This window comes from Phasianus colchicus, chromosome Z (assembly GCF_987193195.1).
Source record: "Phasianus colchicus chromosome Z, bPhaCol1.hap1.1, whole genome shotgun sequence".
NCBI lineage: Eukaryota > Metazoa > Chordata > Aves > Galliformes > Phasianidae > Phasianus > Phasianus colchicus.
The window spans coordinates 6,476,092-6,490,021 of record NC_143476.1 but is presented as its reverse complement, the minus strand read 5'-3'; positions in this window follow the sequence as shown (position 1 = coordinate 6,490,021).

Here is a 13,930-nt window from a genome sequence, read left to right as displayed (position 1 = left end):
AGCTCCTGTGTCACACAAGGAAAAGCAATCTTTTACCTGCTGTGCCATGCTCATGGCAGCAGCAATGCAGATGCCTGCAGCTGATGCCCACAAGGACCCCCAGCCTGGACTTATTTTCATTACATATCTTTGTCCTGATGTCCTTCTACAAGCTGGAACATTTCTCCCTCTGAGCAGAAGAGGGCAGGAGGGGTCCAAGTAGCAGGCACACTCTCCTCTTTTTCTGGCACACAAAGAGAAGATGAAAACCAGATGTGTTTCCCTGCCCATGGCAAACACCAGCCTTTCCATCCTCACAGTCCATCTTGACATCAGCAGCAACTGAAACAACATCCCACTCACCTTTGCCATTTCTGCCAGAGGTTGCAGCTCTTTCTATTGCAACCCTCTAGCTTTCAACTCAAGAGCTCCTGTATCACACAAGGAAAAGCAATCTTTTACCTGCTGTGCCATGCTCATGGCAGCAGCAATGCAGATGCCAGCAGCTGCTGCCCACAAGGACAGCCAGCCTGGACTTATTTTCATTACATATCTTTGTCCTGATGTCCTTCTAGAATCTGGAACATTTCTCCATCTCAGCAGTGGAGGGCAGGGGAGTTACAAGGTGAGTGCGCACTCTCCCTTGTTTATCTGGCACTCAAAGAGAAAGAGAAAATGAAAACCAGATGTGTTTCCCTGCCCATGGCAAACACCAGCCTTTCCATCCTTACAGTCCTTCCTGACATCAGCACTAATTGAAACAACATCCCACTCACCTTTGCCATGTCTGGCAGAGGTTGCAGCTCTTTCTATTGCATCCCTCTAGCTTTCAACTCAAGAGCTCCTGTGTCACACAGGGAAAAGCAATCTTTTACCTGCTGTGCCATGCTCATGGCAGCAGCAATGCAGATGCCAGCAGCTGATGCCCACAAGGACAGCCAGCCTGGACTTATTTTCATTACATATCTTTGTCCTGATGTCCTTCTATAAGCTGGGACATTTCTCCATCTCAGCAGCAGAGGGCAGGAGGGGTCCAAGGTTAGGGCACACTCTCCTCTTTTTCTGGCACACAAAGAGAAGATGAAAACCAGATGTGTTTCCCTGCCCATGGCAAACACCAGCCTTTCCATCCTTACAGTCCTTCCTGACATCAGCAGCAACTGAAACAACATCCCACTGAAGTATGCCATGTCTGGCAGAGGTTGCAGCTCTTTCTATTGCATACCTCAGCTTTAAAGTCAAGAGCTCCTGTGTCACACAAGAAAAAGCAATCTCTTACCTGCTGTGCCATGCTCATGGCAGCAGCAATGCAGATGCCAGCAGCTGATGCCCACAAGGACAGCCAGCCTGGACTTATTTTCATTACATATCTTTGTCCTGATGTCCTTCTATAAGCTGGGACATTTCTCCATCTCAGCAGTAGAGGGCAGGAGAAGTCCAAGGTTAGGGCACACTCTCCTCTTTTTCTGGCACACAAAGAGAAGATGAAAACCAGATGTGTTTCCCTGCCCATGGCAAACACCAGCCTTTCCATCCTTACAGTCCTTCCTGACATCAGCAGCAACTGAAACAACATCCCACTGAAGTATGCCATGTCTGGCAGAGGTTGCAGCTCTTTCTATTGCATACCTCAGCTTTAAAGTCAAGAGCTCCTGTGTCACACAAGAAAAAGCAATCTCTTACCTGCTGTGCCATGCTCATGGCAGCAGCAATGCAGATGCCAGCAGCTGATGCCCACAAGGACAGCCAGCCTGGACTTATTTTCATTACATATCTTTGTCCTGATGTCCTTCTACAAGCTGGAACATTTCTCCCTCTGAGCAGAAGAGGGCAGGAGGGGTCCAAGTAGCAGGCACACTCTCCTGTTTTTCTGGCACACAAAGAGAAGATGAAAACCAGATGTGTTTCCCTGCCCATGGCAAACACCAGCCTTTCCATCCTTACAGTCCTTCCTGACATCAGCAGCAACTGAAACAACATCCGACTCAAGTTTGCCATGTCTGGCAGAGGTTGCAGCTCTTTCTATTGCATCCCTCTAGCTTTCAAGTCAAGAGCTCCTGTGTCACACAAGGAAAAGCAATCTTTTACCTGCTGTGCCATGCTCATGGCAGCAGCAATGCAGATGCCAGCAGCTGATGCCTACAGGGACAGCCAGCCTGGACTTATTGTCATTACATATCTTTGTCCTGATGTCCTTCTAGAAGCTGGAACATTTCTCCCTCTGAGCAGCAGAGGGCAGGAGATTTCCAAGGTGAGGGCACACTCTCCCCTGTTTACCTGTTACTCAAAGAGAAAGAGAAAATGAAAACCAGATGTGTTTCCCTGCCCATGGCAAACACCAGCCTTTCCATCCTCACAGTCCTTCCTGACATCAGCAGCAACTGAAACAACATCCCACTCACCTTTGCCATTTCTGCCAGAGGTTGCAGCTCTTTCTATTGCATCCCTCTAGCTTTCAACTCAAGAGCTCCTGTATCACACAAGGAAAAGCAATCTTTTACCTGCTGTGCCATGCTCATGGCAGCAGCAATGCAGATGCCAGCAGCTGATGCCCACAGGGACAGCCAGCCTGGACTTATTTTCATTACATATCTTTGTCTTGATGTCCTTCTACAAGCTGGAACATTTCTCCATCTCAGCAGCAGAGGGCAGGAGGGGTATAAGGTTAGGGCACACTCTCCCCTGTTTATCTGGCACTCAAAGAGAAAGAGAAAATGAAAACCAGATGTGTTTCCCTGCCCATGGCAAACACCAGCCTTTCCATCCTTACAGTCCTTCCTGACATCAGCAGCAACTGATACAACATCCCACTGAAGTTTGCCATGTCTGGCAGAGGTTGCACATCTTTCTATTGCATCCCTCTAGCTTTCAAGTCAAGAGCTCTTGTGTCACACAAGGAAAAGCAATCTCTTACCTGCTGTGCCATGCTCATGGCAGCAGCAATGCAGATGCCAGCAGCTGATGCCCACAAGGACAGCCAGCCTGGACTTATTTTCATTACATATCTTTGTCCTGATGTCCTTCTACAAGCTGGAACATTTCTCCCTCTCAGCAGAAGAGGGCAGGAGAGTTCCAAGGTGAGGGCACACTCTCCCCTGTTTATCTGGCACTCAAAGAGAAAGAGAAAATGAAAACCAGATGTGTTTCCCTGCCCATGGCAAACACCAGACTTTCCATCCTTACAGTCCTTCCTGACATCAGCAGCAACTGAAACAACATCCCACTCACCTTTGCCATGTCTGGCAGAGGTTGCAGCTCTTTCTATTGCATCGCTCTAGCTTTCAAGTCAAGAGCTCCTGTGTCACACAAGGAAAAGCAATCTTTTACCTGCTTTGCCATGCTCATGGCAGCAGCAATGCAGATGCCAGCAGCTGATGCCCACAAGGACAGCCAGCCTGGACTTATTTTCATTACATATCTTTGTCCTGATGTCCTTCTATAAGCTGGGACATTTCTCCATCTCAGCAGCAGAGGGCAGGAGGGGTCCAAGGTTAGGGCACACTCTCCTCTTTTTCTGGCACACAAAGAGAAGATGAAAACCAGATGTGTTTCCCTGCCCATGGCAAACACCAGCCTTTCCATCCTTACAGTCCTTCCTGACATCAGCAGCAACTGAAACAACATCCTACTGAAGTATGCCATGTCTGGCAGAGGTTGCAGCTCTTTCTATTGCATCCCTCTAGCTTTCAAGTCAAGAGCTCCTGTGTCACACAAGAAAAAGCAATCTCTTACCTGCTGTGCCATGCTCATGGCAGCAGCAATGCAGATGCCAGCAGCTGATGCCCACAAGGACAGCCAGCCTGGACTTATTTTCATTACATATCTTTGTCCTGATATCCTTCTACAAGCTGGAACATTTCTCCCTCTGAGCAGAAGAGGGCAGGAGGGGTCCAAGTAGCAGGCACACTCTCCTCTTTTTCTGGCACACAAAGAGAAGATGAAAACCAGATGTGTTTCCCTGCCCATGGCAAACACCAGCCTTTCCATCCTTACAGTCCTTCCTGACATCAGCAGCAACTGAAACAACATCCGATTCAAGTTTGCCATGTCTGGCAGAGGTTGCAGCTCTTTCTATTGCATCCCTCTAGCTTTCAACTCAAGAGCTCCTGTGTCACACAAGGAAAAGCAATCTTTTACCTGCTGTGCCATGCTCATGGCAGCAGCAATGCAGATGCCAGCAGCTGATGCCTACAGGGACAGCCAGCCTGGACTTATTGTCATTACATATATTTGTCCTGATGTCCTTCTAGAAGCTTGGACATTTCTCCCTCTGAGCAGCAGAGGGCAGGAGATTTCCAAGGTGAGGGCACACTCTCCCCTGTTTACCTGTTACTCAAAGAGAAAGAGAAAATGAAAACCAGATGTGTTTCCCTGCCCATGGCAAACACCAGCCTTTCCATCCTTACAGTCCTACATGACATCAGCAGCAACTGAAACAACATCCCACTCAAGTTTGCCATGTCTGGCAGAGGTTGCAGCTCTTTCTATTGCATCCCTCTAGCTTTCAAGTCAAGAGCTCCTGTGTCACACAAGGAAAAGCAATCTTTTACCTGCTGTGCCATGCTCATGGCAGCAGCAATGCAGATGCCAGCAGCTGATGCCCACAAGGACAGCCAGCCTGGACTTATTTTCATTACATATCTTTGTCCTGATGTCCTTCTACAAGCTGGAACATTTCTCCCTCTGAGCAGAAGAGGGCAGGAGGGGTCCAAGTAGCAGGCACACTCTCCTCTTTTTCTGGCACACAAAGAGAAGATGAAAACCAGATGTGTTTCCCTGCCCATGGCAAACACCAGCCTTTCCATCCTCACAGTCCATCTTGACATCAGCAGCAACTGAAACAACATCCCACTCACCTTTGCCATTTCTGCCAGAGGTTGCAGCTCTTTCTATTGCAACCCTCTAGCTTTCAACTCAAGAGCTCCTGTATCACACAAGGAAAAGCAATCTTTTACCTGCTGTGCCATGCTCATGGCAGCAGCAATGCAGATGCCAGCAGCTGCTGCCCACAAGGACAGCCAGCCTGGACTTATTTTCATTACATATCTTTGTCCTGATGTCCTTCTAGAATCTGGAACATTTCTCCATCTCAGCAGTGGAGGGCAGGGGAGTTACAAGGTGAGTGCGCACTCTCCCTTGTTTATCTGGCACTCAAAGAGAAAGAGAAAATGAAAACCAGATGTGTTTCCCTGCCCATGGCAAACACCAGCCTTTCCATCCTTACAGTCCTTCCTGACATCAGCACTAATTGAAACAACATCCCACTCACCTTTGCCATGTCTGGCAGAGGTTGCAGCTCTTTCTATTGCATCCCTCTAGCTTTCAACTCAAGAGCTCCTGTGTCACACAAGGAAAAGCAATCTTTTACCTGCTGTGCCATGCTCATGGCAGCAGCAATGCAGATGCCAGCAGCTGATGCCCACAAGGACAGCCAGCCTGGACTTATTTTCATTACATATCTTTGTCCTGATGTCCTTCTATAAGCTGGGACATTTCTCCATCTCAGCAGCAGAGGGCAGGAGAAGTCCAAGGTTAGGGCACACTCTCCTCTTTTTCTGGCACACAAAGAGAAGATGAAAACCAGATGTGTTTCCCTGCCCATGGCAAACACCAGCCTTTCCATCCTTACAGTCCTTCCTGACATCAGCAGCAACTGATACAACATCCCACTGAAGTTTGCCATGTCTGGCAGAGGTTGCAGCTCTTTCTATTGCATCCCTCTAGCTTTAAAGTCAAGAGCTCCTGTGTCACACAAGGAAAAGCAATCTCTTACCTGCTGTGCCATGCTCATGGCAGCAGCAATGCAGATGCCAGCAGCTGATGCCCACAAGGACAGCCAGCCTGGACTTATTTTCATTACATATCTTTGTCCTGATGTCCTTCTACAAGCTGGAACATTTCTCCATCTCAGCAGAAGAGGGCAGGAGGGGTCCAAGTAGCAGGCACACTCTCCTCTTTTTCTGGCACACAAAGAGAAGATGAAAACCAGATGTGTTTCCCTGCCCATGGCAAACACCAGCCTTTCCATCCTTACAGTCCTTCCTGACATCAGCAGCAACTGAAACAACATCCCACTGAAGTTTGCCATGTCTGGCAGAGGTTGCACATCTTTCTATTGCATCCCTCTAGCTTTAAAGTCAAGAGCTCTTGTGTCACACAAGGAAAAGCAATCTCTTACCTGCTGTGCCATGCTCATGGCAGCAGCAATGCAGATGCCAGCAGCTGATGCCCACAAGGACAGCCAGCCTGGACTTATTTTCATTACATATCTTTGTCCTGATGTCCTTCTACAAGCTGGAACATTTCTCCCTCTCAGCAGAAGAGGGCAGGAGATATCCAAGGTGAGGGCACACTCTCCCCTGTTTATCTGGCACTCAAAGAGAAAGAGAAAATGAAAACCAGATGTGTTTCCCTGCCCATGGCAAACACCAGACTTTCCATCCTTACAGTCCTTCCTGACATCAGCAGCAACTGAAACAACATCCCACTCACCTTTGCCATGTCTGGCAGAGGTTGCAGCTCTTTCTATTGCATCGCTCTAGCTTTCAAGTCAAGAGCTCCTGTGTCACACAAGGAAAAGCAATCTTTTACCTGCTTTGCCATGCTCATGGCAGCAGCAATGCAGATGCCAGCAGCTGATGCCCACAAGGACAGCCAGCCTGGACTTATTTTCATTACATATCTTTGTCCTGATGTCCTTCTATAAGCTGGGACATTTCTCCATCTCAGCAGCAGAGGGCAGGAGGGGTCCAAGGTTAGGGCACACTCTCCTCTTTTTCTGGCACACAAAGACAAAGAGAAGATGAAAACCAGATGTGTTTCCCTTCCCATGGCAAACACCAGCCTTTCCATCCTTACAGTCCTTCCTGACATCAGCAGCAACTGAAACAACATCCCACTCAAGTTTGCCATGTCTGGCAGAGGTTGCAGCTCTTTCTATTGCATCCCTCTAGCTTTCAACTCAAGAGCTCCTGTGTCACACAAGGAAAAGCAATCTTTTACCTGCTGTGCCATGCTCATGGCAGCAGCAATGCAGATGCCTGCAGCTGATGCCCACAAGGACAGCCAGCCTGGACTTATTTTCATTGCATATCTTTGTCCTGATGTCCTTCTACAAGCTGGAACATTTCTCCCTCTGAGCAGAAGAGGGCAGGAGGGGTCCAAGTAGCAGGCACACTCTCCTCTTTTTCTGGCACACAAAGAGAAGATGAAAACCAGATGTGTTTCCCTTCCCATGGCAAACACCAGCCTTTCCATCCTTACAGTCCTTCCTGACATCAGCAGCAACTGAAACAACATCCGACTCAAGTTTGCCATGTCTGGCAGAGGTTGCAGCTCTTTCTATTGCATCCCTCTAGCTTTCAACTCAAGAGCTCCTGTGTCACACAAGGAAAAGCAATCTTTTACCTGCTGTGCCATGCTCATGGCAGCAGCAATGCAGATGCCAGCAGCTGATGCCTACAGGGACAGCCAGCCTGTACTTATTGTCATTACATATATTTGTCCTGATGTCCTTCTAGAAGCTTGGACATTTCTCCCTCTGAGCAGCAGAGGGCAGGAGATTTCCAAGGTGAGGGCACACTCTCCCCTGTTTACCTGTTACTCAAAGAGAAAGAGAAAATGAAAACCAGATGTGTTTCCCTGCCCATGGCAAACACCAGCCTTTCCATCCTTACAGTCCTTCCTGACATCAGCACTAATTGAAACAACATCCCACTCACCTTTGCCATGTCTGGCAGAGGTTGCAGCTCTTTCTATTGCATCCCTCTAGCTTTCAAGTCAAGAGCTCCTGTGTCACACAAGGAAAAGCAATCTTTTACCTGCTTTGCCATGCTCATGGCAGCAGCAGTGCAGATGCCAGCAGCTGATGCCCACAAGGACAGCCAGCCTGGACTTATTGTCATTATATATCTTGGTCCTGATGTCCTTCTACAAGCTGGAACATTTCTCCCTCTCAGCAGAAGAGGGCAGGAGAGTTCCAAGGTGAGGGCACACTCTCCCCCGTTTATCTGGCACTCAAAGAGAAAGAGAAAGTGAAAACCAGATGTGTTTCCCTGCCCATGGCAAACACCAGCCTTTCCATCCTTACAGTCCTTCCTGACATCAGCAGCAACTGAAACAACATCCCACTCACCTTTGCCATGTCTGGCAGAGGTTGCAGCTCTTTCTATTGCATCCCTCTAGCTTTCAAGTCAAGAGCTCCTGTGTCACACAAGGAAAAGCAATCTTTTACCTGCTTTGCCATGCTCATGGCAGCAGCAGTGCAGATGCCAGCAGCTGATGCCCACAAGGACAGCCAGCCTGGACTTATTGTCATTATATATCTTTGTCCTGATGTCCTTCTACAAGCTGGAACATTTTTCCATCTCAGCAGAAGAGGACAGGAGGGGTCCAAGTAGCAGGCACACTCTCCTCTGTATCTGGCACACAAAGACAAAGAGAAGATGAAAACCAGATGTGTTTCCCTGCCCATGGCAAACACCAGCCTTTCCATCCTTACAGTCCTACATGACATCAGCAGCAACTGAAACAACATCCCACTCAAGTTTGCCATGTCTGGCAGAGGTTGCAGCTCTTTCTATTGCATCCCTCTTGCTTTCAAGTCAAGAGCTCCTGTGTCACACAAGGAAAAGCAATCTTTTACCTGCTTTGCCATGCTCATGGCAGCAGCAATGCAGATGCCAGCAGCTGATGCCCACAAGGACAGCCAGCCTGGACTTATTTTCATTACATATCTTTGTCCTGATGTCCTTCTAGAAGCTGGAACATTTCTCCATCTCAGCAGAAGAGGGCAGGAGGGGTCCAAGTAGCAGGCACACTCTCCTCTTTTTCTGGCACACAAAGAGAACATGAAAACCAGATGTGTTTCCCTGCCCATGGCAAACACCAGACTTTCCATCCTCACAGTCCTTCCTGACATCAGCAGCAACTGAAACAACATCCCACTCACCTTTGCCATGTCTGGCAGAGGTTGCAGCTCTTTCTATTGCATCCCTCTAGCTTTCAAGTCAAGAGCTCCTGTGTCACACAAGGAAAAGCAATCTTTTACCTGCTTTGCCATGCTCATGGCAGCAGCAGTGCAGATGCCAGCAGCTGATGCCCACAAGGACAGCCAGCCTGGACTTATTGTCATTATATATCTTGGTCCTGATGTCCTTCTACAAGCTGGAACATTTCTCCCTCTCAGCAGAAGAGGGCAGGAGAGTTCCAAGGTGAGGGCACACTCTCCCCCGTTTATCTGGCACTCAAAGAGAAAGAGAAAGTGAAAACCAGATGTGTTTCCCTGCCCATGGTAAACACCAGCCTTTCCATCCTTACAGTCCTTCCTGACATCAGCAGCAACTGAAACAACATCCCACTCACCTTTGCCATGTCTGGCAGAGGTTGCAGCTCTTTCTATTGCATCCCTCTAGCTTTCAAGTCAAGAGCTCCTGTGTCACACAAGGAAAAGCAATCTTTTACCTGCTTTGCCATGCTCATGGCAGCAGCAGTGCAGATGCCAGCAGCTGATGCCCACAAGGACAGCCAGCCTGGACTTATTGTCATTATATATCTTTGTCCTGATGTCCTTCTACAAGCTGGAACATTTTTCCATCTCAGCAGAAGAGGACAGGAGGGGTCCAAGTAGCAGGCACACTCTCCTCTGTATCTGGCACACAAAGACAAAGAGAAGATGAAAACCAGATGTGTTTCCCTGCCCATGGCAAACACCAGCCTTTCCATCCTTACAGTCCTACATGACATCAGCAGCAACTGAAACAACATCCCACTCAAGTTTGCCATGTCTGGCAGAGGTTGCAGCTCTTTCTATTGCATCCCTCTTGCTTTCAAGTCAAGAGCTCCTGTGTCACACAAGGAAAAGCAATCTTTTACCTGCTTTGCCATGCTCATGGCAGCAGCAATGCAGATGCCAGCAGCTGATGCCCACAAGGACAGCCAGCCTGGACTTATTTTCATTACATATCTTTGTCCTGATGTCCTTCTACAAGCTGGAACATTTCTCCATCTCAGCAGAAGAGGGCAGGAGGGGTCCAAGTAGCAGGCACACTCTCCTCTTTTTCTGGCACACAAAGAGAACATGAAAACCAGATGTGTTTCCCTGCCCATGGCAAACACCAGACTTTCCATCCTCACAGTCCTTCCTGACATCAGCAGCAACTGAAACAACATCCCACTCACCTTTGCCATGTCTGGCAGAGGTTGCAGCTCTTTCTATTGCATCGCTCTAGCTTTCAAGTCAAGAGCTCCTGTGTCACACAAGGAAAAGCAATCTTTTACCTGCTTTGCCATGCTCATGGCAGCAGCAGTGCAGATGCCAGCAGCTGATGCCCACAAGGACAGCCAGCCTGGACTTATTTTCATTACATATCTTTGTCCTGATGTCCTTCTATAAGCTGGGACATTTCTCCATCTCAGCAGCAGAGGGCAGGAGGGGTCCAAGGTTAGGGCACACTCTCCTATTTTTCTGGCACACAAAGAGAAGATGAAAACCAGATGTGTTTCCCTGCCCATGGCAAACACCAGCCTTTCCATCCTTACAGTCCTTCCTGACATCAGCAGCAACTGATACAACATCCCACTGAAGTTTGCCATGTCTGGCAGAGGTTGCAGCTCTTTCTATTGCATCCCTCTAGCTTTCAAGTCAAGAGCTCCTGTGTCACACAAGAAAAAGCAATCTCTTACCTGCTGTGCCATGCTCATGGCAGCAGCAATGCAGATGCCAGCAGCTGATGCCCACAAGGACAGCCAGCCTGGACTTATTTTCATTACATATCTTTGTCCTGATGTCCTTCTACAAGCTGGAACATTTCTCCCTCTGAGCAGAAGAGGGCAGGAGGGGTCCAAGTAGCAGGCACACTCTCCTCTTTTTCTGGCACACAAAGAGAAGATGAAAACCAGATGTGTTTCCCTTCCCATGGCAAACACCAGCCTTTCCATCCTTACAGTCCTACATGACATCAGCAGCAACTGAAACAACATCCCACTCAAGTTTGCCATGTCTGGCAGAGGTTGCAGCTCTTTCTATTGCATCCCTCTAGCTTTCAACTCAAGAGCTCCTGTGTCACACAAGGAAAAGCAATCTTTTACCTGCTGTGCCATGCTCATGGCAGCAGCAATGCAGATGCCAGCAGCTGATGCCCACAAGGACAGCCAGCCTGGACTTATTTTCATTACATATCTTTGTCCTGATGTCCTTCTACAAGCTGGAACATTTCTCCCTCTCAGCAGAAGAGGGCAGGAGAGTTCCAAGGTGTGGGCACACTCTCCCCTGTTAATATGGCACTCAAAGAGAAAGAGAAGATGAAAACCAGATGTGTTTCCCTGCCCATGGCAAACACCAGCCTTTCCATCCTTACAGTCCTTCCTGACATCAGCAGCAACTGAAACAACATCCCACTCACCTTTGCCATGTCTGGCAGAGGTTGCAGCTCTTTCTATTGCATCCCTCTAGCTTTCAACTCAAGAGCTCCTGTGTCACACAAGGAAAAGCAATCTTTTACCTGCTTTGCCATGCTCATGGCAGCAGCAGTGCAGATGCCAGCAACTGATGCCCACAAGGACAGCCAGCCTGGACTTATTGTCATTATATATCTTTGTCCTGATGTCCTTCTACAAGCTGGAACATTTCACCATCTCAGCAGAAGAGGGCAGGAGATTTCCAAGGTGAGGGCACACTCTCCCCTGTTTACCTGTTACTCAAAGAGAAAGAGAAAATGAAAACCAGATGTGTTTCCCTGCCCATGGCAAACACCAGCCTTTCCATCCTTACAGTCCTTCCTGACATCAGCACTAATTGAAACAACATCCCACTCACCTTTGCCATGTCTGGCAGAGGTTGCAGCTCTTTCTATTGCATCCCTCTAGCTTTCAAGTCAAGAGCTCCTGTGTCACACAAGGAAAAGCAATCTTTTACCTGCTTTGCCATGCTCATGGCAGCAGCAGTGCAGATGCCAGCAACTGATGCCCACAAGGACAGCCAGCCTGGACTTATTGTCATTATATATCTTTGTCCTGATGTCCTTCTACAAGCTGGAACATTTTTCCATCTCAGCAGAAGAGGGCAGGAGGGGTCCAAGGTTAGGGCACACTCTCCTCTGTATCTGGCACACAAAGACAAAGAGAAGATGAAAACCAGATGTGTTTCCCTTCCCATGGCAAACACCAGCCTTTCCATCCTTACAGTCCTACATGACATCAGCAGCAACTGAAACAACATCCCACTCAAGTTTGCCATGTCTGGCAGAGGTTGCAGCTCTTTCTATTGCATCCCTCTAGCTTTCAAGTCAAGAGCTCCTGTGTCACACAAGGAAAAGCAATCTTTTACCTGCTGTGCCATGCTCATGGCAGCAGCAATGCAGATGCCTGCAGCTGATGCCCACAAGGACAGCCAGCCTGGACTTATTTTCATTTAATATCTTTGTCCTGATGTCCTTCTACAAGCTGTAACATTTCTCCATCTCAGCAGAAGAGGGCAGGATGGGTCCAAGGTGAGGGCACACTCTCCTCTTTTTCTGGCACACAAAGACAAAGAGAAGATGAAAACCAGATGTGTTTCTCTGTCCATGGCAAACACCAGACTTTCCATCCTTACAGTCCTTCCTGACATCAGCAGCAACTGAAACAATATCCCACTCACCTTTGCCATGTCTGGCAGAGGTTGCAGCTCTTTCTATTGCATCCCTCTAGCTTTCAACTCAAGAGCTCCTGTGTCACACAAGGAAAAGCAACCTTTTACCTGCTTTGCCATGCTCATGGCAGCAGCAATGCAGATGCCAGCAGCTGATGCACACAAGGGTAGCCAGCCTGGACTTATTTTCATTACATATCTTTGTCCTGATGTCCTTCTAGAAGCTCTAACATTTCTCCCTCTGAGCAGCAGAGGGCAGGAGAGTTCCAAGGTGAGGGCACACTCTCCCCTGTTTATCTGGCACTCAAAGAGAAAGAGAAAATGAAAACCAGATGTGTTTCCCTGCCCATGGCAAACACCAGCCTTTCCATCCTTACAGTCTTCCTGACATCAGCACTAATTGAAACAACATCCCACTCACCTTTGCCTAATCTGGAAGGGAGGTGATTCTCTTTCTATTATACCCCTCTGGCTTTGAATTCACCAGTGCTTGTGTCACACAAGGAAATGCAATATTCCAGCTGTTCTGCCATTCCCATAGCAACAACTATGCAGATGTCAGCAGCTGATGCCCACAAGGACAGCCAGCCTGGACTTATTTTCATTACATATCTTTGTCCTGAAGTCCTTCTAGAAGGTTGAACACTTCTACATCTCTGCTGCAATGCTCAAAAAGGGTCCAAGTTTAGGGCACACTCTCCTCATGGTCTCTTGCACTCAAAGGCAAAGAGAAGATGAAAACCAGAAGTGTTTCTTTGCCCATGGCAGACACTAGCCTTTCCATCCTGACAGTCCTTCCTACAATCACCTGGAATTGAAACAACATCCCCCACATCTCTTTTTTGTACTTATTCATGCGTGAATAATAATAAGGAGAATTTTTCTGTAAATCTTATTTCTGCATGGAAACGATCTGATAACCGGAGCTTTTTTCTCTAAAACAATCCTGCAAATTTGCACTGCTTATCTATGTACGCAAAATGTTTTTGCCATTCATCTCAAATATCAATTCATCTGGCAAAATAAGATAGAAAAAGTATTTACAGACATTTTTGGACATTGATTACTTCTGGTCAAGTGGGAAAGAATCACTAAGCTGCAATCATGATATTCTTTTATCAGTTTCTCTGATTTAGCCAGTGTTACTAAAAGGGAAATAAGACACAGGCTTTTGATAGCTGCTGCCAATTTAAGAATGATAATAAGTTTTATTATTCTTGGCTAAGATCAAAGTCCCCCATTTCAGGATTATCTCCAGCTCATCAAGTATAATTAACAGTTTTGGATAGCCACATTATTATATAGCAATATTGTCTTCCTGCA